The sequence below is a fragment of the Panthera leo genome, chromosome D4, assembly GCF_018350215.1.
Source record: "Panthera leo isolate Ple1 chromosome D4, P.leo_Ple1_pat1.1, whole genome shotgun sequence".
Lineage (NCBI taxonomy): Eukaryota > Metazoa > Chordata > Mammalia > Carnivora > Felidae > Panthera > Panthera leo.
This window is the reverse complement of record NC_056691.1, coordinates 20,804,292-20,830,956: the sequence shown is the minus strand read 5'-3', so window position 1 is coordinate 20,830,956 and position 26,665 is coordinate 20,804,292.

The window sequence follows — 26,665 nt, the reverse complement described above, 5'->3', positions numbered from 1 at the left end:
GTTCCAGTGGTCCTCCAGCAACCAGCAGGTCCTTCAGTGTGTGTGCCTTAACAGAGCAGGTCTCTAAGGATTGAAATTAATGTCTTAAATTGATTTTTTAAAAGATTTTAAGTAATCTCCATATCCAATGTGGGGCTCGAACTCACAACCCCGAGATCAAGAGTTGCATACCCTACCGACTGAGCCAGCCAGGCAACCCCCTAAATTGATGTTTTAAACCATTCAGAAAGTAAAGCACAACAGCAGAGGAGAAACAACAAAAGTTTTTATCCACACCACACTTTGCGACTTATGGGTGCTTTCAGGGATCGATCTTATTCTAATTTTGCCCCCCCATCTGTAAGGTGGAGAGGCCAGGCTTTGTCTTCCCATTTTATGGACAATGGAGCTCCAAGCTCAGAGAGGTTAAGTGACTTGCTCAAGATCAAACAGCCAGCAAGAGATGGAGCTGTGGCCTGGGTCCAGATCTTCTCCCTCCAAACTTAGCAATCTCTACAAGATAGCTTAACTTGCTTTTATATGACCTATCAACGAATGATAACAGTAGGAATTACAGTGAAATTGGTTTGGTTGTTGAGTAGCTTGGGGTTATTATAAAACACAAAAGCAATAATAATTGCTGACATTTTTTGCTCTCTTACTATGTGCTAAATACTTTATGCATATACTTCTCCCTTCATTCTCTCGACTAACACGGGTGGGTACTGTGATCCAGATGTGCAGGAAGGCAGAGATTTTTTGCGCCATTTTATAATTGTGTAATTTGAGACTGAACAGGAAGTAAGATGACATCGCCAAAGTCATCCTGCCAGGAAGCAACAAAATCAGGACCAAAACTCTGGTCTCGTGATGCTAAAATCCATAATCTCAACCGTTTCACACACGCACTAATCAACTAGAATTACCAACTACTTTAAAATGAGGAAACCATAGTCTGGCTTTGAGTCTTTATGTCTTGTGCTTACAGCTTAGTTCTGGTGAAAACCAAGAGAGAAATATACATTTTGCCCCCACATGATCTGCTTTTCCCTGGCTGTTGCACATTCTTCCTGTTACAGGTGATAATTTCTAGTACCTCTGGATCTGTTTCAAGAAATAAATTCTAGTAATTGCATTTTTACAACGTTAATTATTTTACAAAACATTTTCTATGTGAACCCTGTCAGTGCTCCATAAATAATTGTAATAGTGATTATCATGACATATTTGACACCTATGGAAATGAGGAGCTGTTAATCCAGCTCAGATCCAGGCAGGGTGTCTGCATGGAGACACAGTGAGCTAGGTTGACACCCGAGGGACTCTGCCAATTTCCTCGGGTCTAACTCACAGTCTGCATATACCTCAGGCATGTGTAAATTTCCATAGAAATGCAGAGATGTTGGGAGATCTGGTTTCGGGGAAGGTTGGTGCATAGAAAGGACTCACTCCTGTCACCGCATATGCTGGGCCCACCCTGGAGGTCCCCTACAGCTTTTGTGGACAGTCCCCCAGTGGCTTCTTTCCCCAAGCTCCTGTATCTCACTGCTGGAGATTTCCCTCTGGCCCGGGGAAGAGCCAGGGAGTGAACCTATTAGAGGCACATGTTGGTGGATAAAAAGCCCAGTTTCCCGGATGCCTTGGTTCACACTCAATTGCCCATAGCAGAGGCTTGCTTATGAACATGCCATTCCCTGGTTCCGTTCCCTTCCTTTTGTCTCTTCCCCAACCTCATCATATTGCAGGGCCCACCTTCCAAATAAACTGCTTGCAAGCAAATCCTTGTCTCAAGTTGTGAGTGGAGGCAGAGGAAACAGATCTCAAAATAAAGCCTCCTCATTAATCATGGGTGATTCTACTTATTCCATTGTTCCTGTTGCTGGCTCAGGCCTCTTGAACTTTTCTCCACCCAGCCTGACAGCGATCCTTCTCAAATGCAAACCTGCTCTTGGCATTGCCAGACTTAGAGCCATTCATTGCCTCTTATCTGTTCCCAGAAAAGAGTCTCAATGCCTTGGACTTAGTTGGGTGTCAAAGGCCCTCCATGCTCTATCTACTGTGTACCTGGGGCTCTTCACTCAACACTCACCCTTCTAGTCTTTGACTCCAGCTGTACTGAACCACCAGCCCTGCTCTCTTCCTTCAGGGCCTACATACAGGGCAGGCCCTCTGTTCAGAGTGTCTTTCTGGCTCTCTGCCTGTCTCTCCCACCCCCACCCCATCCTTGCTATGTTAACCCTCACTTGTCTCAGGTCTCCAATCAGATGTCACTTCATCAGCAAATGAAGTTCTTCTGGACCTCCCAAGTTCAAGTGAGGGATCCTATGACACCTGGTAGGTCATGTCAACCTGTCTCTTGTGCCTTATGGCTTTGTGCTAGTTCGGTCTATGAATGTGCCTTTCTCACCAACCAGAGTGTGAGCTGTTTGAGGGCTAGGCCTGCCTTCTCATGTTAGGACTTAATACCTGGTGTGCAGTAGGTAGGTGCCTATGAAACGTTTGTTGGAAAAAAAACAAATTGCTATTGGAATTTGTTTTGATTACAGGGGTGGTTGGATCCTTTCAACCCTGTTTGATTTCCAGGTGTATACATTTTTTTTTTTTTTCCTGTGAGTGATCTGCCAGGCCATTTTATTATTTGTTTTCTCTTTTCCCATGGTGACAAGATGCCATGTAGTAGGAGTGCTCTCCAAAGGATGTGTTTCAGTGCTCGCAGGTGGAATCTGTCTGAGTCTCTCAGGTACAAAGCTGCTCCTTGAGGCATTATATAATAATCACAGGGTCTATCCACCAGGAAGAGCTAACTATTATAAATGTCTATGCGCCAAATACCCGAGCCCCCAGATATATAAAACAATTACTCATAAACATAAGCAACCTTATTGATAAGAATGTGGTCATTGCAGGGGACTTTAACACCCCACTTACAGAAATGGATAGATCATCTAGACACACAGTCAATAAAGAAACAAGGGCCCTGATTGATACATTGGATCAGATGGACTTGACAGATATATTTAGAACTCTGCATCCCAAAGCAACAGAATATACTTTCTTCTCGAGTGCACATGGAACATTCTCCAAGATAGATCATATACTGGGTCACAAAACAGCCCTTCATAAGTTTACAAGAATTGAAATTATACCATGCATACTTTCAGACCACAATGCTATGAAGCTTGAAATCAACCACAGGAAAAAGTCTGGAAAACCTCCAAAAGCATGGAGGTTAAAGAACACCCTACTAACGAAAGAGTGGGTCAACCAGGCAATTAGAGAAGAAATTAAAACATATATGGAAACAAACGAAAATGAAAATACAACAATCCAAACGCTTTGGGATGCAGCGAAGGCAGTCCTGAGAGGAAAATACATTGCAATCCAGGCCTATCTCAAGAAACAAGAAAAATCCCAAATACAAAATCTAACAGCACACCTAAAGGAAATAGAAGCAGAACAGCAAAGGCAGCCTAAACCCAGCAGAAGAAGAGAAATAATAAAGATCAGAGCAGAAATAAACAATATAGAATCTAAAAAAACTGTAGAGCAGATCAACGAAACCAAGAGTTGGTTTTTTGAAAAAATAAACAAAATTGACAAACCTCTAGCCAGGCTTCTCAAAAAGAAAAGGGAGATGACCCAAATAGATAAAATCATGAATGAAAATGGAATGATTACAACCAATCCCTCAGAGATACAAACAATTATCAGGGAATACTATGAAAAATTATATGCCAGCAAATTGGACAACCTGGAAGAAATGGACAAATTTCTAAACACCCACACGCTTCCAAAACTCAATCAGAAGGAAATAGAAAGCTTGAACAGACCCATAACCAGCGAAGAAATTGAATCGGTTATCAAAAATCTCCCAACAAATAAGAGTCCAGGACCAGATGGCTTCCCAGGGGAGTTCTACCAGACATTTAAAGCAGAGATAATACCTATCCTTCTCAAGCTATTCCAAGAAATAGAAAGGGAAGGAAAACTTCCAGACTCATTCTATGAAGCCAGTATTACTTTGATTCCTAAACCAGACAGAGACCCAGTAAAAAAAGAGAACTACAGGCCAATATCCCTGATGAATATGGATGCAAAAATTCTTAATAAGATACTAGCAAATCGAATTCAACAGCATATAAAAAGAATTATTCACCATGATCAAGTGGGATTCATTCCTGGGATGCAGGGCTGGTTCAACATTCGCAAATCGATCAACGTGATACATCACATTAACAAAAAAAAAGAGAAGAACCATATGATCCTGTCAATCGATGCAGAAAAGGCCTTTGACAAAATCCAGCACCCTTTCTTAATAAAAACCCTTGAGAAAGTCGGGATAGAAGGAACATACTTAAAGATCATAAAGGCCATTTATGAAAAGCCCACAGCTAACATCATCCTCAACGGGGAAAAACTGAGAGCTTTTTCCCTGAGATCAGGAACACGACAGGGATGCCCACTGTCACCGCTGCTTTTTAATATAGTGCTGGAAGTTCTAGCATCAGCAATCAGACAACAAAAGGAAATCAAAGGCATCAAAATTGGCAAAGATGAAGTCAAGCTTTCGCTTTTTGCAGATGACATGATATTATACATGGAAAATCCGATAGACTCCACCAAAAGTCTGCTAGAACTGATACATGAATTCAGCAAAGTTGCAGGATACAAAATCAATGTGCAGAAATCAGTTTCATTCTTATACACTAACAATGAAGCAACAGAAAGACAAATGAAGAAACTGATCCCATTCACAATTGCACCAAGAAGCATAAAATACCTAGGAATAAATCTAACCAAAGATGTAAAAGATCTGTATGCTGAAAACTATAGAAAGCTTATGCAGGTAATTGAAGAAGATATAAAGAAATGGAAAGACATTCCCTGCTCATGGATTGGAAGAATAAATATTGTCAAAATGTCAATACTACCCAAAGCTATCTACACATTCAATGCAATCCCAATCAAAATTGCACCAGCATTCTTCTCGAAACTAGAACAAGCAATCCTAAAATTCATATGGAACCACAAAAGGCCCCGAATAGCCAAAGTAATTTTGAAGAAGAAGACCAAAGCAGGAGGCATCACAATCCCAGACTTTAGCCTCTACTACAAAGCTGTCATCATCAAGACAGCATGGTATTGGCATAAAAACAGACACATAGACCAATGGAATAGAATAGAAACCCCAGAACTAGACCCACAAACGTATGGCCAACTCATCTTTGACAAAGCAGGAAAGAACATCCAATGGAAAAAAGACAGTCTCTTTAACAAATGGTGCTGGGAGAACTGGACAGCAACATGCAGAAGGTTGAAACTAGACCACTTTCTCACACCGTTCACAAAAATAAACTCAAAATGGATAAAGGACCTGAATGTGAGACAGGAAACCATCAAAACCTTAGAGGAGAAAGCAGGAAAAGACCTCTCTGACCTCAGCCGTAGCAATCTCTTACTCGGCACATCCCCAAAGGCAAGGGAATTAAAAGCAAAAGTGAATTACTGGGACCTTATGAAGATAAAAAGCTTCTGCACAGCAAAGGAAACAACCAACAAAACTAAAAGGCAACCAACGGAATGGGAAAAGATATTTGCAAATGACACATCGGACAAAGGGCTAGTATCCAAAATCTATAAAGAGCTCATCAAACTCCACACCCGAAAAACAAATAACCCAGTGAAAAAATGGGCAGAAAACATGAATAGACACTTCTCTAAAGAAGACATCCGGATGGCCAACAGGCACATGAAAAGATGTTCAACGTCGCTCCTTATCAGGGAAATACAAATCAAAACCACACTCAGATACCACCTCACGCCAGTCAGAGTGGCCAAAATGAAGAAATCAGGAGACTATAGATGCTGGAGAGGATGTGGAGAAACAGGAACCCTCTTGCACTGTTGGTGGGAATGCAAATTGGTGCAGCCGCTCTGGAAAGCAGTGTGGAGGTTCCTCAGAAAATTAAAAATAGACCTACCCTATGACCCAGCAATAGCACTGCTAGGAATTTATCCAAGGGATACAGGAGTACTGATGCATAGGGGCACCTGTACCCCAATGTTTATAGCGGCACTCTCAACAATAGCCAAATTATGGAAAGAGCCTAAATGTCCATCAACTGATGAATGGATAAAGAAATTGTGGTTTATATACACAATGGAATACTACGTGGCAATGAGAAAAAATGAAATATGGCCTTTTGTAGCAACATGGATGGAACTGGAGAGTGTGATGCTAAGTGAAATAAGCCATACAGAGAAAGACAGATACCATATGGTTTCACTCTTATGTGGATCCTGAGAAACATAACAGAAACCCATGGGGGAGGGGAAGGAAAAAAAAACAAAAAAAACAAAAACAAAAAAAAAAAAAAACAGGTTAGAGTGGGAGAGAGCCAAAGCATTAGAGACTGTTAAAAACTGAGAACAAACTGAGGGTTGATGGGGGGTGGGAGGGAGGGCAGGGTGGGTGATGGGTATTGAGGAGGGCACCTTTTGGGATGAGCACTGGGTGTTGTATGGAAACCAATTTGACAGTAAATTTCATATATTAAAAAATAAAAAAATAATAAAAAAATAATAAAAAAAAAGAAATTGTGGTTTATATACACAATGGAATACTACGTGGCAATGAGAAAGAATGAAATATGGCCTTTTGTAGCAACGTGGATGGAACTGGAGAGTGTGATGCTAAGTGAAATAAGCCATACAGAGAAAGACAGATACTATATGGTTTCACTCTTATGTGGATCCTAAGAAACTTAACAGAAACCCATGGGGGAGGGGAAGGAAAAAAAAAAAAAAAGAGGTTAGAGTGGGAGAGAGCCAAAGCATTAGAGACTGTTAAAAACTGAGAACAAACTGAGGGTTGATGGGGGGTGGGAGGGAGGGCAGGGTGGGTGATGGGTATTGAGGAGGGCACCTTTTGGGATGAGCACTGGGTGTTGTATGGAAACCAATTTGACAGTAAATTTCATATATTAAAAAAAAAAAAAAAAAAAAAAAGAACACAATTATTTCACTAAATTTCTGGAGAAGAGTTTGATTAATATATCAAAACCATCAATGTGTGCACCAAAATTTCTTTTTTACAAATCTCTACACCAAGGAAATGATCTATATAGAAGTTGAAGCCTATAAACTCTGATGTCAATTGTATTATTTTGTACAGCAACAAAATCTACAAACATACCAAAAAATTATAAATAAATGCTGTTACAGCCTTAAAACAGAAAAAAAAAAAAAAAAAACAAAGCTGCTCCTTGAAATCCTTCTCTGTAAACCATGAAGGGTAGGATACCATTCCTGGGCAGTCCCACCTCAGCCACCAGCTGAGGCAAACCAGAAGAGTCTTTTGCCTAGAGGGTACTTCTGGCGGGAACATCCTAGAGGTGTTTCACAGATTTATTAAATCTCTGACCCATTCTGCAAGTTGCTTGTACTTGTGTTCCATCTCTCTGGCTTTGGGTTCTTGCTCAAAAATTCATTACTGACTCTCAAATGAAGCACCAATTTAAGGTACAATTAATGGGCAAAATGGCAGACTTTGGAAGAAGAGTGAATAGCCATTCTCCCCATCAGGCAAGATTCCCCAATTCTCAGAGTTTTCAAGTGGGCCTGACTCATAGGCTCAGGACAAATGCTCCTGAAGAAGGTGTCACTGAATGTCCTTCATGCATTGTCCCTCCCTTCCTGTCATCACAAGTGCTCTCTGAAGAGCTCTTACTGCTCTTTGCTGCAGAAAGTCAAAAGCCTTCCCAGGCAACCTCAACACAGCAGTAACCTCCCAGCTGTCAGGATTTCAGCTTTGAAGTTTCAGGAACATTCTTTGTGGTTTCTTTCACTTTTCAGAAAATTGGCTGAGGGGGTGTCTCAGGGAATGTTCTAGCTGGCCTTAGTTCTTGTGAGTATTAAATGATGAAAATACATGCAAAGTCCTCAGCATTTTGTACAACGGTAGGTTCTCCGTGAATATTAACTGCTCCCACTGCTCTTCCTGTTGACTGATTCAGTGATGAATCCCTCTACCTATCTATTAGAATGTTGCCAGGGCTATGCCCACAGAATTCAAAGAGGGGCCTTCTAGAAACTTCTATTTTCCCAGAGTTTCAGTGCCACTCAAGAAGAGATGAGTGGGTAAAGAAAACTAAAGTGAGGCTCTGTATTGTTAGCACAGAATTTCAATAATAATGCTATTCGTAACAACACAGCAATTATAATAGCTACCTCACTAGATGCATGGAACATGCTAGAAATGTTATTTGTATTGTCCCTATTCTTCACAACATCTTTTCAGAATTGGTGTATATCACTCTCATTCTATTGGAGGTGAGGAAACAGAAAAGTTAATATCAACTGAATAGTGTGAACTGAAGGGGTATAGTCAATAAATATGGTGACTTCCATCCTGCCTACCATTGCCATTCAAACTTCCTCTGTCAAACTTTCATTTCTCACTCCCTGAGGATATCTTGGCTGATTCCATAGCTTCCCTAGCTCATTTCAGATATTCAAAAGCCTCCTTTTCAGATTTTTAAGAAGTCCAATGAAATCTAAATCACACTTCAATCATATGGATAAAAGCTCCTCCTTCACCCAAGCCCAGGCTGAGTGCAGGCTCTGGAAGTTATAGTGGGAACAAATGCTGGTTTGTACTCTTGCTCTAGGGGTAAGGCAAGGAAAGGAGGGAGAGTAGATGATGCATTTTACAGGGCCGTGTTTGTGATTCTCTCTTGGCTATTAAATGCCCTCTGTTAAGGCATATGTCCAAATTCTCACTATATGTGGAAGGCTTCAGACAGTTCTTTACGGTTTCCTCTATGACACCTCTTAATCCCTTTATTTCCTCCCACTTCACCTCCCCTCACCTTCCTTAAACTTCTTCTATCCCTCCCCTTGGCACCAGGGACTTCTGACCTGTGTTCATTGACTTTGGAGAGGAACCCTCCCTCTGTCCACTTATGACTCTCCTTCTCAGCCTGTTTCTATGGGGGTTGACGCATCTGGCAGGCAGCCTTTAAGGATAGAGCCACTCCTGAAATTTATGGGGCCCAAGGCAAGAGTATAAACAGAAGCCCATGACTTTTAAATATTTAGTTGTATCTTAAAATTGTAAGTCAAGCTAAAAATGATTTAATAAAATATGTTCTATCCTTATTCCCTAATAATCAAACCTTCATAATAACCTGGAGGGTCAGACAGACCTGTATCTAGAATTCTTACATTCCTTGGAATTTCACGTTAGAAGCTGGCTCCAAGCTTGAGCCGCCAGGCCACTGTTGACCTCTTGTCTCTCATTCTTGGCTATCCCAATGGGTCTTGTGTCCCAGAGGTGTGTAGACACCCCTGTTTTCACATCCATCAGCAAAAAGCTAGCTCTTGAATAGCCCTTGGGCCTAGGCATGTGCACATAATAAAGAGCTTTACCCCTGGAAGTAGGCTTGACTTGCGGCATTTGGGAGAGAATTCTGTAGTCCCGGTGACCCAAGTCATGGTTAGAAGAAGGCAAAATCTCTGGGTGAGCATATCCCTAATGGGTGGGCATGCCTCCTTGGCCACATGAATCAATTTCTCTGAAAGAGAGGATATGCCTGGGGAAGGCCAGAGGATTCCACTAAAGTGCAGGGGCCAGGGCACAATCCCTCTTTCCCTGGTCTAAAGGTGCTATTGGTCTTGAACATGGACCTTTCAAGACAATTCACACCCATCTGTCCTCCACAGAATTCACTCGGCCTACAGGAAAAACTCAAACATTGCATTCCTGCAGGTTGCCCCAAGAAGATTTTTGCTCCTGCATTCTCACATTATATAGGTGAGCCTATAGATGGACCCTCATTGTCCCCTCTCCCTAACAACCAGATCTTCCCTCTCTAAGGGAGCCTTCCTCTCCTGGCTTCAAAGTAAGAAATTTCTCTTAACTGCTATATCCTTAGAGCCTTGAACTGTGCTTGAAACCTATCAGGGACTCAGTTCAAATTTGTTAAATAGTTGAAGGAGTGGGAAGCCCCCCCTTTGCTCCCCTTCCTGGGGAACTTCCTACCAGGACGCAGTGTTCTTCAAAGACCCCTGCTCTGATCAGCCTCCTCACTGCATCCCTATTTTGGGGTGATGAGCTACGAGTAACCTCTCGATCCTGCCTGGATGGGCACTGGGGGAGATCAGTCCCCACTTTAGGTTTTAGGTGGAATTCTGAGGCAACAGAATAAATTCCATTTAGCAAGTTCCATGAAACTTGCCTAGTTCATACAGCTATAGTGGCAGAAAATATTTTGAACCCAGCACTGACTGGTTCCACGAGACATCAATTTTCATTATGCCGTGCTGCATCCGGCACCCCATTGAAACAAGATGGGGTATGGCTTGGGAGTCTGTCTTAGCACACTGCCAATCACACATGGCCAAGGGCAGCCTGACTTCTGACTGCCCAGAATTGAATCTCTGACGCTTATGACACACAACTGTTCCCACATCTCATTTGGCGGCTGCTTTATGTCCATCATCAGACACTGGCCTCCCGGGAGCAGGGGAAGCGCCCCTAGCTAGTTTGAAAGTTCCGTCAAATGGTTGCACAGATTACTTGGGACTGTTCCTGTGATTCAGCTGCTCTGTGATTTGTACAATTAGAACAGCTTTCTCGCCCGAGGCCTTCGAAGAACAATTACAAAAACAAATAGCAGCGTCAGGAGCAGCAGGCATAGCTGCAGATAAAAAAAAGAAAAAAAAGGAAGGAAGAAAGAAAAGGCACCAAACAAGACAAAGGCCTCCCCTTGCTCACATCATTCAGTGCAAGGCAGATTGAGTTTTTCATCTGAGGCCTCTGAGAGTCAGCTTCCTCAAGAAAAACAGCAGCTCGCTTCTTACGTAATTATTACAACAGATACTAACCCACGATTTCATCATTCTTCAGAAATGAATATGCCAGTAAGATTCTCTCCCCTGGAAATTTCCCCTATTAGCGGTTGGATGACCGACCCAAGCCAGCAATTCTGGGGCTGTTGAAAATCAGGCTGGTGGTTGGGTTGATTGGAATGTGGTGTCTGAGCTGTCCTTCCCACGCCTGCTTCAGCTGATTGCTCTCTTTGGGCACGAACACCTTCCCTTGCTCTAAGCGTCCCTGATGGTGTCTTTTCTAGCATCGACGCGCATCGACGCCTTCTGCGCCTTTTGATTTTCAGAACATGTTACCTTGTTGTCCCACTCTGCCTGAATGAAGGCCTTTCCCAGAGAGTTTGATAATACCCCAGACCAGTGTAGGGCATTATAATTTACCCAGTGGGACATCTTGTCATCCTTATTTTGTAAATAAAAGAGAGAAAGGGTCAAGAGGCCAATATATAAAACTAACAAACGGCAGGACCAAGCCAGGGACTCGGGTTCTCTTAATACCAAACTCTTCTGTCCTACTGCTGTATCATTTGCAGGATGGAGAAAAGATTCCCCAATTTCTCATGCTACCATATTTTACCAAAATCTCAAATCTTGTTCAAGGGACACACACACACACACACACACACACAGAGAGAGAGAGAGAGAGAATGAATATATGTTTAGGATAGAAAAATTAGAAACACAGAAAGAATAGAACAAAAATCACTCAGAGTCTCAGCAGGCAGTGATAACCCCTGTTAACATATTGATTTACATGCCTGACACCCTTTGTGTCTCTGTATACATAGTTTTGAAATTGGTATCATACCCCAAATGCTGGTTTTTAACTTGCTTTTCACTTAGTGGTGTTTTATGCTCATCTTCTTCATGTCCATAAATACAGAAATTTCTCTATGATAAATTCTTGATTTACAAACTTCAAAGAATGAAACAAAGCTAAGCTTTGGCGCTAAAAGCATACCAGTTCCACCCGCCACAAATAAAAAGCATTACGGTCACTTTTGTAGTGTCCAACTGGGTTTGTAAAGAAGCAAATTTCCAAACAGGTTTTTGGAAACCAATGAGTTCATGCATGGAGAGTGTCTCTAGAGTGTTCCCCCAGCCCCTGTCAGGCTGCATTTTATTCCACTGCATGGGCGTATTATAGTTTGAGCAGTCTCCTGTTGCTGGATATTTTGTTGTCATAAGGAGTTCTTAAAATGGACGCCCTTCTTCATACAACTTGGCTAATTTTCCTGGTTATCCAAGGTTAGCATTACTGGACTGTAGCTGAGTGCAGGCGTCAGAGGCTTTTTATTCCAAAGGCGACTGGCTGGGGGAAACGATATTCCCCTCAGAGTCATTGTCCACCCTGAGCTCTTACTGCTGAAGGTCTTCCAGTCCCTTCAAAGCTCTATCGTTGTCACCGGCACTGATGGTTCCATTATTAGGCACATATTCCTTTGGATTATGTCTTTGTCCTCCATGAAATGCAATTACCTCCAGAAGGAAAACACGTCTTGAGAGTACATTCTGATGCAAGGTTATCCCTTTATGTTGTCTCATATTGGTTTTAATTGTTCATGAGTCATAGAGAGAAGCAATGGAGGAAAGCTGTTACAAATGCAGGCTCTGGAGCCAGCCTGTCTGGATGACTACTACTATTACTACTTACTCTCTAGGGCAAACTCAATCCAGTTATTTAATATCTCTGTGCCTCAGTTTCCTAATCCATATAATGGATATAGTAATACTACCTAACATTTGCAAAGGGCAAATGGAAAGTACCTAATACAGTGCTTTAAACACAGACATTGGCTCAATAAATGTACTTATTATTAGCTTCCCAATGAGACTGTAATCTCTACAGTCAGATGACCATACATTATAGTGGAGGTTATGAGTATCCTGCCCAGACCCCCTCGGCACTCACTGCTGCCCTGCATGTTGGCAGCTTCTGAGGGCAAACATCGGCCACTCTCTGCCTGAGGGCTTCCTCTGGTCTCTGGGGTGCGACCAGATACACGCAGGACAGGTTGGTTGTTAGCGCCCTGGGAGCAGCTCTCACCAAACGGCAGTGGGAAGCGATGTATATATGTCTTATCCATCTTGCCCTTCAGGTAGGACAAGTCTGAGGCGTGTTCTATACCATGCCCCAGAGGTCTCCAGCATGTTGAGCCCGAGTTGCCCTGGCAACCTGCTCACGCCCTTGCGCTGGCACCATCCATTCACTGCTGTGCTTCGTCCCTTCCTCCCCAGTGGGAGAGCCGGTGGGGTGGAATACCTCCCCCTGAGAAAGCTGGGGGCATCCAACCTAAGCCGTGTATCAGGATTCTTTGAATACGCCAGAACAAACCAGAACACAGTATTATTCACCTCATAGTTTAGCAATCAATATTTGTTTAATAAATTAAGTGCCTCCAAGAAAGTGCCACCTGGACATGTGGCTTTCTTCTTGTTTATGGGACTTCATTAGTGAGGGCTCCGTCCTATCATCTCTGTCACCTGGAAAGCACAGGGTCATCCCAGGGAGAAAAATAATTCCCTTGATAGTTATCCTCTCTCTCTCTCTCTCGCTCTCTCTCTCTCTATCCTACTGTGAGTCTCTGAGGAGAGATTCTAATTCAGAGATGGCAAATTCACCAGCCTCTGGGGGTCAGGCCAGGAAGCCAATTCAACACTGCAGTGAACTGACATATGGATGTGATAAAGGGAGTGGCTACCTCACTCCGACTACTCACTGCCATGCAGGACGAAGACCCTTTGCTCTCAGAACTTCTGAATGTATGCTTTTGTGTCACAACCTTATTTTAAATTATTAACAACAAATGCCGTTTTTTTCGTAAGCATCTCCTCCATGGGCACAAACTCTGCCCCGCAGGGGCCTCCCAACATGTAATCTCAGCTCCAAGCGATGACCCAAGTTCACCTGGGTAGCAGCAAGAACTAATTTAAATGATAAAGTAGACCACAGCACCTGTCCCTGGTTTCCATAAAGCTCAGAGAGGCTGCATTCTAGGAGGGGATCAGCCCTCGTTTTCAAACCTGGATTCTCTTCGCATTATGTGTGGCCGAGGTCATTTGCCTCCCCGAGCAGACACCGACCTGGAATTGTGCAAGCAGATCTCATGTCCAGACCTCATAGAAAATTAATTTTCATAATTCTCTCAGTTCCTGCCTGTCTATACATATCTTTCTTCTTTAACCACTTTATTTCCATCCAGACTGCCTCTGTCCCACGTCTGGGAGGCAAAGACTGCAGGCAACTTTTAGCTATGTGTTAGCAAAATGTGTTCTGGAGTCCTGAACTACTACTGGTCTCGAAGTCTACCTTGCAGTGCCCTTTAAAATATTAGTGTAGTACCAAAAAAAGCATTAAGCCCCATTATGAATAATTAAATCAAATAAAATCTTAGGGAATATTGCTCTAGTGAGAGATGCCTAGGTGTCTTTGAACCCACAGTGGTTCTTTGCTCAAGTTTAATAAGTTTTTTGATTGTATAAAGGATGCTTTAAGCTTACACGAAAGGCTTCTCATGGGCCCTCTGCTCCGAAGAGACCCTTCTGTAGGAACAGTTCGGTTCCGCTTTGATTTTGAAACATTCCCTAATTAAGCTGGGTCCTATCCACCTACAGCCTACATCTTGCCAGTTGCTCACTTCTGAAATTGGCCCTGGGTACCAGCCTACCAAACATCTGTTTTTTGTTCCTGCTTACACGGGTCAGGTGGAAGGTTCTACACATGGAAATCCTCATTCTGTTGGGGTCTATGGGGCCATCCCCGAGGAGGGCTTTCTTTTGTTGTTCTATGTTTGGAGAGAGGTTTGTTTTGCCTCTTCGTTTTTAATTAAACTACAGATTTGGCGTTGCGGCCACAGAGTTCATACCATGCTATGTCAGAAAGCAGACGATGAGGCACTGGACACTCCGGCTGGATCGGTGTCCTCAGCCGACCTAAAAGGAACATCGGCATATGGCAGAATTGTTTTGGGGGAGGTATTTTCATGCTTCTGCACAATGATTTGTTTCCATACTGGTGTGCATTTTTTAATGTTGTGGCTTTCATTTTTTTTTTTAAAGCAGTGGAAGGCAGTTTCAAACAAATTCTTAGGTGGTGTTTCTGTATCAGGAAAGATAGCTGCTTCTATGGAAAAAGGTGGAGAAGGAGGAGGGAGAGCTTTCCTGTGTTCCTGCTCCGAGTCTGACAGGAAATCTTGGAGAAGCTCTGGGTCCTACGACCCAGCATGGGGTCTCTGGGTCGCCTGAGGTTACCCTGGAGCTTATTAGAGATGCAGAATCCTGGGCCCCACCTCTGCCCACTAGCACAGCAGTCTGCAGTTTAACAAGATCCCCAGGTGATTCCAATGAACATTAAGGTTTGAGAAGCAACAGGTAAAAGCTTTGCGAGGTACCACCAGTACCCTGGTCATGACTTCCCCCAACAGTTTAATAAAGACAGTCCCAATCACGAGACTCCAATGTTGTTTATTTGGTTTCTCCAAAACCGGTTGCACATTGGGATATTGTTATGTGTCTACTTTGAAATTGAAGTGAATTAAACTTCATTTTTATTTGGTATAATTTGCGGTAATAAGATTGAATCCAACCTTGGGCATTGGTGGCCATGACTGGGGATATGAGAGGTATTATTCATGGCTCTGTCAGACCACCATCTGTCTCCAATGGGTCCTGGGCACCCCCCTGGGTGCATATGGCCACACTTCTATGAGCCACTCTCAAGTGGATGGAATGACATACCTTCTTGGGTGGTCTCAGACTCCAGAATGACTTTAGAAGATGGGCTCAGTATATCTCACTTGCACAACTTGCTCAAGTGAATACACCATAAATGTCTGGGTGGGAATCCAGAAATAATTCTAACACCAAGTGACGTGACTAAGACATCATTGAGCCTCTCCAGGTCTCAGGTCATGTGATCAACTTGTCCCAGTTTTCTCTGACCTTTCCTGGTTTTAGCACTAAAGGAAGCCCTGCAGGTCTGGGAAAACCCAGGCAGTTGGTCAGCCTCACCTACAAGCAGGGACAAGCATGTTTAATTACCCCAAACTCTAAGCGTTCGGCGGAGAAATGGCAGAGCAAGCTCTGAATTTTACTATTTTCTTTGATGCCCAAGTATATGAATTTTAAAAAGTATATATATATCATATATCTATGATATATATCATATCATATATCAAGTATATATCATTTTAAAAACAATGATATTGTTTCAATACTGATTTCTTAAAGAGCAGTTGCAAATGATTCCAAGATATGAAACAGGTGTTTCTGCATGGTCCCCTGGATAGAATGAAGAAAAATGTCCTCCCAGATTACCCTACAGATGACGTACCCATTGGTTTCCACTTTCAAATGAAAAATATGCTCAGTCACATGGGCGACAGGATTCCATCTGGTCTGTCTGTGATATCCAGAGCCGAAATGGAAACCTCTGTGTCATTTCTAGATTTGGGCAAAAACCTCACAATGCTTCATGAAGCAATTAAAACAGGTGTGTGTCATCCACACTTGCTGCTTCCGCAAACAGTCAGCACCCATCCACATGGTCTGGAAAAGTACTTTTGGTGTGGGTCTGTGCGAGAGCAAACAAATGCTTTGGCAAGGCATGTTTTTGTGGCCACCAGCATCTTAATAGGGGATTCAGGGTTCTCTTCAGAGAACTGTCACTTCTGTACTGTCAGAGAGGAATTGCCCACCCAAAGACCCTCTAATTTACTGTCTTTCACTCTGACTCTCATCTTCTTACGGCTTTATATATTTCTAGGTTCTAGCAACATAGTGATGTTTGAACATTCTTGACTTATACAGACCACGGTGACTGCCAGAATGTGAGAGTCCAGGCCTTCAAAAAACAGCAAAAGATTTGAAAAAATGGAGTGTCATTTACAAGTTCACCATAAAAAATACGATTAATGGAGGCTTGAAACCTTTTAGGCCAATGGATATCAAACTTGGTTAGTACCCGAGGAACACCAGGGAAGTTTGAAAAAATATTGATGTCTGGATCCTATGACACAGATTCTGATTTAATTAATCCAGAGTGAGGCCTTGGCATGAAATTTTTAAAAGCTTTCCAGTTGATTCTAATGTGCTCTAGGCTCTCATATAATAAAATTAGTCTTCTATATTCCCTAACTAATTTAGTCTTATTTATTTGTTCCCTCTTTCCTTTGTTCATTTCATGCATATCTGCTTATTGCCTTCCTATGAATTAATTGATTCCTTGATCCATTCATCTATCCTTTTTGCTTACTTCAGCAGTGAACAGTATCACCTCACTGGAAGTGTTTTTTTTTTCAAAACCTTGGATTCTTTCTTTTTTTTTTTTAAATTTTTAAATGTGTGTCTACTTTTTGAGAGATAGAGAGACAGAACATGAGTAGGGAAGGGGCAGAGAGAGAAGGAGACACAGAATCTGAAGCAGGCTCCACGCCCTGAGCTGTCAGCACAGAGCCTGACACAGGGCCCAAACTCACGAATCATGAGATCATGACCTGAGCCGAAGTCAGACACTTAACCAACTGAGCCACCTAGGTGCCCCTCAAAACCTTGGATTCTTTTAAAGTTATCAGATCCAATGATATGATTCCTGGGTAACTTGTAATCAGAATTTTTCCCTGAGTCTAAGTATAAACTCAGATAAAATATTTCACTTCTTCATCTCCTACCTCAGATGTACCTGAGGGGCATGCAATAAAAAAAAAAAAAAAAAAGCACAAGTTGTTTCTAAATAATTCTAAAACTAATTGGTTGAGGTCAACTTTGACTTCTGAATATAGGCTTGTGTTAATTCTGTACTCATATTCATTAAATGTGCAGTTCAATTACTAACACTTAAAGATGTCATCAAACACAGGGTAATTTCATGCTATTTATAATCATAAAGATGATTCCAAATGCAGTGGGAGAAAATTTATTCCTCATTAACGACTGTCATCTTGAAATCTCAGAATATCCTTGGATCTAAAATACTGTACTTAGGGATCTGTGCATAATTTTGGGGGTTGTCATGACAGGAGAACTGGACCAGGGCCCGGGGACTCCCACCAGAAGGCATCCTTCTACAAAGAAAATCTGATCATGTTATCGTCCTAGTTTGACAGTGCTCACACTTTAGTGCAAATTTTCAGCATCACTTGGAGGGCTTGTACCAACACAGAGTGTTAGGCTCCTGTAGAGTTTCTCGTTCAGTAGGTCAGTACGGGAGGTTAACAATATGAGGCGCACACTTTGAGAACCACTGCCTTATATATATATATATACACCTCTGCAGGCTGCCTGGTTCCTTGGGCTTTTTTTCTTTTTTTTAATGTTTGTTTGTTTTTTATTTATTTATTTATTTTTTAGTTTACATCCAAATTAGTTAGCATATAGTGCAACAATGATGTCAGGAGTAGATTCCTTAGTGCCCCTTACCCATTTAGCCCAACCCCTCCAGTAACCTTCTGTTTGTTCTCCATATTTATGAGTCTCTTATGTTTTCTCCCCCTCCCTGTTTTTATATTATTTTTGCTTCCCTTCCCTTATGTTCATCTGTGTCTTAAAGTCCTCATATGAGTGAAGTCATATGATATTTGTCTTTCTCTGACTAATTTCACTTAGCATCATACCCTCCAGTTCCATCCACGTAGTTGCAAATGGCAAGATTTCATTCTTTTTGATTGCCGAGTAATCCTCCACTGCATATATATACCACATCTTCTTTATCCATTCATCCATTGATGGACATTTGGGCTCCTTCCATACTTTGGCTATTGTTGATAGTGCTGCTATAAACATTGGGGCGCATGAGTCTCTTCAAAACAGCACACCTGTATCCCTTGGATAAATAGCTAGTAGTATGTTTCTATATTTATTTTTTGAGAGAGAAAGAGAAAGCAAGGTGGGAGGGAGAAAGAGAAATCCCAAGAGAGAGAGGGAGAGAGAAATCTCAATTAGACTCTGCACTGTCAGAGCAGAGCCCAATGTAGGGCTTGAGCCCACAAACCATGAATCACGACCTGAGTCAAAACCAAGAGTCGGACGCTCAACCGACTGAGCCACCCAGGCACCCTGCTTGTACCTTTTTTCTTAAGATGAGGTATGAGCCCAGCAGCACTGATGTCACCTGGGAGCTTGTTAGAAACTCAGAATTTCTAGACCTATTGTGTCAGAATCTACATAAAAAAATGCTTATTTATTTTGAGAGTGAGAGAGAGAGAGAGAGAAAGAGAGAGGGTGAGCGTGAACAGGGGAGGGGGAAAAGAGAGAGAGGGAGAGAGAGGATCCTAAGCAGGCTCTGCGGTGTCAATGCAGACCCCAACACGGGGCTCAATTTCACCACCTGTGACATCATAACTGGAGCCAAAATCAAGAGTCGTCCATTTAACTGAGGTGCCCCCAGAATCTGCAGTTTAACAAGAACCCTGGGTGATTTCTACACTCTGTAAGTTTGAGGATCACTGATCTAAGCCTAAATCCTCAACACAATGGACAAGACTCTTCAATTTCTGCCTCCACACCTTCTTCTCTTGAGCCACCTTCTGCCAGTTTCCTTACATCTCTCTCACACTAGTCCACTCTTCCTGAATTCTTCTATGTATGCTCTTATGGTTTCAAGGTTTTATACGTGCTGTTCCCTCTGCCTGGGCTGACTTTCTCCCTTCTAGGATTGACGAGCCCAATTCATCCTTCAAGGTAGGCTCATATTTCCTTTTCTGAGAAGCTTGTCCTGACTTTTCTATGCAGACTATTTCGTGCATCTCTGCCCTGTCACTTACATCATTGTGTTGTAATTACCTGTATAATTGCATATTCCTTCCCTTATACTATGAGCTCTCCCACAGCAGTGATATATCTTAATGGTCTCTATAACCACAGTCCTATTCATGAAGCATAGAGTACGTGCTCAATAAACATGTCTTAAATGAATGGGTCAAGAAATTGGGACACTTTGGTTGAGTCACAACATTTTTGAGTCTCTGTTTACTCATTTGTTACAGAATCTCTAGTTGCCTCCCCACCATCAAATTTACTGCTCTCTCTATAATTCCAAATTATTTAAAATATTCTACATTTAATGAGCAAATACTGAGCGCTAGGTATGTGGCTATAGACAGGACAATGATCATAGTCCATGCTCTTGTAGCCTTTCCAACCTGGTGAGAGAGACAGACCACAACTAAGTCCTAACAAAAACAACTTATTTTTAATTGGTTAATTATTTATTGAAGGATATGAAGGATGTTATGGCTTATATAAAAGGGAAAGTTAACCCAGTTGAAGAATCTAACTTCTCCTTATGTTGTTTGCACTAATATTTTATTAGCCTCAAAAAAGAACAAAATGTATCAACTATCTGTATATGTTCTTAGAAAATATCTTGATACATCTAGGGAAATTACAAGCTAAGAAAATCAGCTAAACTCACAGGTTGTTAAAGTGAGCTAGACTAGAATCTTCTCCGATTCTTGACTGTAATATACCGTTGTAAGTGAAAAGAGCTTGGAATGCAACAAAGAATCTAGAAACTATACTGAATAAACGTGACGATGGCAGAACTATCATACGCAGTTTTAAGGGGTAAGGATGTGGCTTAGAGGAGGGGACGCTGGATCAGGCAGTAGGAGCTGAGCGTTCTAGTCCCGAGTCTACCATGAAAAACTATGAAGACAGATCCTCAGTTTTCTCAATTGTGGAATAAGGAGGATGAATTGATGCTTTGTAAAATCAGGTACATTCCTGGGGACTCAGCTGCCAGCCCCTGTGTCACACAGTGATGATTTTCAGAGGACACAACTGGGTGTTTCCTTGCTGGCAAAACTATTCATTCCTGAACCACTTGAGTAAATTAAATTGTCTCTTCCCATTCCCCTACAACTGTCCCTTCCGGCTGATGGGGTTGGAACAGTCTGAACATATTAGATGGGAGTTCAGCCTTGCAGACAGCTACCCTGAGACAGACTGTGGCAACACAGAGCAGGAAGGATCCCTCCTTCCTCTGATATGTTCTTCATCTCAGTACAAGTTCAGCTAAGCTGCCATTCAGCAGTTGCAGGAAGAGATATATCATCTGAAGAAGCCGGGCCAAATATTTGATTTGGATGATTATGCTGCAGGTGTCTCATCAGAACTGCAGTGCCTGGATTACTAATTATTTTCCCTCAACCTAGTGCCTCTTACAGGGAACATGGAGCATGGCAGGCATCATGAGGGATGGCTCTAATAAATGAGGCCCTGGACAGCTGATGACAGGGGCTGGCTGGAGAAGCAGAAATGGTAAAGACAATGCAATCAGTGGGCAGAGAAGAGGGTGGGCCCCATCAAACAGTTAGACTGGGAGCAGTGGAAATAGGAGCTATCTATGGCCACCTTGTTTGGTTCAAGGAAAGCAGCCATCATTGATCAAGTTGGGCCACAGATGGCTACTCATGACCACAGAATCCTCAGTTAGGCACTCGCATACCATTCAGAACACTTCAGTTTTAGTACCTTTTAGTGTCTGGTGGCATGAAAGAGCTAACATAGCTTTTCAAACTGCCCACATCTATTTTGGCAATAATATAATTTCATACCTATAGTCATTTTGCTGCATATAAAGAACATTCATGTTCACTATTTTGTTTCAGCCTCCCAACAAAATAGAGGTATTTAATTATCTTGATTTTGACATAGGAAAATTATAAGGGCTTAGTGCTAGAGACTAAGTGATTCCTATGAGGTCACACAGTTGGGAAATGTTAGGACTTTGGTTGGGTCCTTCTGAGCCCAAGACCAGGACCCTTCTGTGGGCTTTCTTGCCTCACTTGAGCTGTAAGTCTTTTAGCTCATTTGGGGTGAGAGAGGTCAGTGTGAGTAGGTTTGTTCCTGTGACAGATGGTGGGCTTCCAGCCTCTAGATCCACAGACTACCTTAGTTCTTCCAGATCTCTGTCTTTATGAATTGGCCATGTATATGTGGATAAGCCTAAACCTATCACTGCATCTAGAATAAATTGTTAAATATACTCCATACACTGATGATGTCCATCTTTAGCCCAGATTCATTTTTTGAGATTCAAGTGCATATATCTAGCTACCTATAGGCCTTGTCTCTTATAGAGCCAATGAATCCATGGTGGCAAGCCCCAGAGCCCCAAACCTGTTCCTCTCCTTTTCTCCATGTTAATGAGGCTGCCATCCACCAACCTTCTCTAGACAGAAGATTGGTATCATCCTTATTCTTTCCTGTCACTCAGCACACCCTTTGTATCTCGCCGGAAGGGTCAGCTTCATGAGCATGTGTGACCGCTGCAGTCACACAGACCCCTGTGCCCAGTAGGGCCTCATGCTTGGGGTCTAATGCTCTGCCACTGGTGTCCTGAAACTATTAATATTTTTTCTTTGAACCTGGGTTTTGTAAGAGAAGTTTGATAGGAGAGTGGAGTAGGATGGGTGGGGTCTTGGGTACGAGCATATGTGCCCATCCGCCAAGCAATCGGGCCAGGCTCTGGGATCCTATGAGGGTCTCCACATGCTTTGTGAATATGCACAAGCCTGAGGAAGAATGCATTCAATAGCAAATAAAATACACTATGCCAGGTTGAGAGAGACTGCAGGAAAAAAAGGAAAAAGCTTTTTCCCACTTTTTGAACAAGGGACCCATCATCTTCATTTTGCATTGGGCCTTACAGATTATGTTGTTTGCCCTGCTAACCAATCGTAAAGTTTTAATGATTCCACCCCCTCTCCTAAAACAAAACAAAACAAAACAAAACAAAACAAAACAAAACAGAACCCAAACAACTAAATCTATTGCATATCGTGAATCTGTTTCCTTCTATTCTTATTGACACTCTCTAGTTCAGGAAATAATGCCTTTCACTGAAATTATTACAACAGCCTCCTGCCTGGTCTTCGGGTCTCCAGGCACGGCCCCTCCTCCACTGTTCTCTTCTGCATGATGGGGCCAGAGTCATCTTCCTAAACAGCAGCTTCTATTCTCCAGCCACTCTGAAATGACCTCAACCCCATCCCAAATTCCTCTGCATTGCTCTTGGGATAAATGTCAAACTCCTTAATGAAGTTTAACAAGGTCTTTTATAAGTTGTTTACTACCTGTGATGGTTGATTTTATGTGTCACCTTGGCTCGGTACCCAGACATTTGGTCAAACATTGATGTAGATGTCACTGTGAAGGAATTTATTAGACCAAATTAACATTGCAATCAGTAGACTTCAAGTAAAGCATACAGTGGGTGGGCCTCATCAAACCAGTTGAAAGTCTTGAAAGAAAAAGACTGAGGTCTCTGTGGGAAGAAGGAATTCTGACTCCAGACTGCCTTCAGAGCTACAACACTAACTCTCCCTTTACCAGGCTAAACTCTAGCCTTTACTAAGGCTAACCCTATGAGTTTGGACTTGCCAGCCTCCACAATCATGTAAGCCAATTCCTTAAAATCTCTCTCCCTCTCTCAAATTCCTTCAAAGCACCATGTTTCTCTCACCTCCAGAAACTCACCATTTTGTTTCTTATGAACAGAATACTCTTTTGTTATTCTCTAATTTATTAACACATACCTCCAATTCTGGACAATAGACTCCTCTTAAATTCTCCCAATCACTAAATATTGACCTTCTTCTTGACTGTCCCCTTCACCAAGCTGTGCGTTTTATAAGGATAGGGACCGTGTGTATTTTGTTAAGACTTTTATCCCCAATACAATGCAGTAAGTATCTGGCTTACAGAAGGAACACTTGGATGAGGGAACAAATTGAATAAATGAGTCGATTAAAAGGGGCATAATTTTGTATTGTTAGAAAGAATGACAAATTTGCATAACGTGACATTCACATGGCCCTTGTATGCCAAGATCTCAGAGACCCTCCTTACAAGGTTTATTTTAAGTAGATATTGGCAGACTTGATGATGCTAGTTAAAATTTCAACCTGATAAAGAAAAAAAATAAATGGAACCTTCACTAATTGCCTTATCTCTGTTAAAGCCTGAGGGTAGACGTGAAGCAACATTAAAGGATTAGGTTATATTTGATGGTCTGTGAGGGATATCATTAATGATTAAGAGTCAAATCTCCAATGTTTTCTTTGTGCCTGGAGTACTCCATTATGGATCAAAGGAAATCCACAAACACAAACCAATAACCATATTTTCTGGGAGGATAAAGAGGTCCATAAACAAAGTAGGAAAAGGAGAATCTGAAGTACTAAGTTTAGTTCCTGTGGTTCATCCTTGACAAGTGTGGGACTCAGTCAGCTATTTATATCGCTTATGATGAAAGAATCATCAATGCCCACAAGGGACCAGCGGTTCCTGTCAATCACTAACCTGCCAACGATGGCTATTTCACAACCACCCTCATGTAGTGAAGATGAAGTGCAGGATGCTGCTACCAATTCTTCTGCATGCAAAGAAGGGGCGAATGCCCAGGTGCTGTTTTTTTTAGTCCTAGAGCCATTTTACTAAGAATTATTGACACACGGGACCAGGTCATGGATGAACATCCATAGTCTCTTTAAACATAGGGCTTCCCTCTAAAATCTATTCTTCCAAGCCAGAAAGGTGGGTTCTAGGCCTTTCAGGGTGTGCCCCAGTCTTGGGTCCCAGTCTAGGTAGAGTGTGAAATGGTGTAGGCAGTGGCCAGTGGGATGCAAGGTTACTTTCAGTTCTACAGCGACACCTTTCCTCCTGCCATCTGCTGCTGTTCTGCGACTGCCTGACTCTCACTCTGTAATAAATAGGTTTGTTACTTCTGCCGATGCAGCCGCCAAGGCAATTGCCCCCTCTCTGAGATGTGAGCTTCCCTCCCCACCCATACTTCACCCCACAGGCTGCCTGGCAGAGGCAGGGGGCACGATGCACAGTGTAATAAATTCCATCCACTGCTGAGCTGAGGGATAACAGATGGATAGGTTTCCTCGTGCAATTTCCACTTCACTTGGTTTGGGTATAAAATAGCAGAAGGGTGGTTTCTCCTTGTGCAATTTTCAAACAGATGAAACGGGGGGCAGGGAATCTGCGAGGCTGGGAGGAAAGCGAGGCACTGGACGGTCCTTTAGAGAAAGCCAAATGAACAGGATGCCCTGAAAGCCCCGCAAAGGACCCAGACTTGTTTTTTGCTGCTAGATAGGAGTCAGTTCTTTCTTCCAAAGCTGCCTGCTCATCCCTACCAGGCATGGCAAAGGAAATGATCCTGGGAGGCCAGACAGTCTGTTGTTCATGTTGTTATAGTGTTATGGTGATTGCAGTACAAATTCTCAGGGTGGAAAAAAAGGTATAATGACAGATTGTGTGATTATACCCATACTTATAATTAAGCTGTTACAATACAGACAAGCGCCTGCTCTCTAATGTCACCAACAGAAACCTCTTTGCTTGGAAAGGAAAGTGACTCACTCTGGCAATTAGAAGGAGTTCCCTACAGGACTTCATTTTCAAACCTTATGAGCACTCCAGTAGGAAGATGTGTTGCTTGCTCGAATTACAGGAAAAAGTACAGAGATCCAGGAGCGACCACCTGATCCCCAGGTACAGGAGACGGTACCGGTTAGAGAAGGAATTACCGCCATCACCAAAAACTTCACAGCAATGCACAAAGGACTTGGCTCTTGCAGAGCACTTTATCATGGTGTTTATATCCAACTCTGTGGGGCAAGTTGAATCTGTGTTTTCCATTTTAGGCCTGAGAGAGAGAAAGAGAGAGAGGGAGAGAGAGAACAGCCAGCAGGCAACAGAGCGAGTTGGTGTGTCCAGCTGGGCCTTCTGGCCACACGCCAACATGGTTACTTCCACTGGCTGTCACTTGCCTGGTGGTAAAGTGGGTGGTTTCTGCCTGAATAGTCTTCCAAACCCCAGATGGATTGTGTTCAGTTTTTCCTGTAACTCTGAACTTTTTCAATTCCAAGGGAGTCAAAGGAGCTCATCCTTCTTTTTTTTCTCTTTTTCTTTTTCGCCACTCCTCTTTGATTACTAAGTCTCATTTCTTTCTTCTAGCAGTCACCTTCCCTGATAGATGCAGGCACCAGGGAGCTGACCGCTGTTACCTACAGACATGTGCGTGGGAGTCCACTCAGGAAATCCATGATGCAACTGATGTAAAAACTCATCAGTGATGAATGCATCCCTCGGTGTAGCAGGCAACTGTTTTGAGATGTGCACACAGAGCCCTTCCTTACCTGGTATTGGGGTTTCCCTTATTTGAATGCATTGGTGGTTTTCTTGGAAGTTGTGTAACTTCTCTATATACTGTTCTCTTATCTGCAATGCCAGGTAATACCTATCTACCTCCAGAGAGGCATCTTAAAGACTAATTAGTTAACAATGTTTGTGAAGTGTCTGGAAGATGAAAGGCAACCACAAGCAGTAAGAATTAATGGTATAGTCACGCAAAAAATCATTCTTAGGTGCCGATGCTTGAGTAACTCACCTTGAATTAGTTCCATAAACACAGAGAACATATGATTAATACCAAGTATTTCTGACTTTTAAAAAAATGACCAGTTGGTTGAAATGTTGAGGGGGAAATGGCGGAAGAATTATACAGGGCAGAGACTTGTTGGGGAAAATAATCAAAGTGAGAGGAAACAAGCAGGAATCTTCCGGGTGGTCATTCCCTAAGCTCCTGGATAGCATTTATAGCCTTTCCTGTCCAGAGTCCCTTCCCTCCTCTGATGGTACTTGCACCTCATTTGGGGGATATACCACCTCCACCCTCAGTCTAGTTTGAATAGGGATGGCCTGTAACTCACATCTCAATCAACCAGTAAATTCTGTCTCCTTGGCCAAAGTGATTTGTTCAGGGACTGTCCTGTGACCCTAGTAG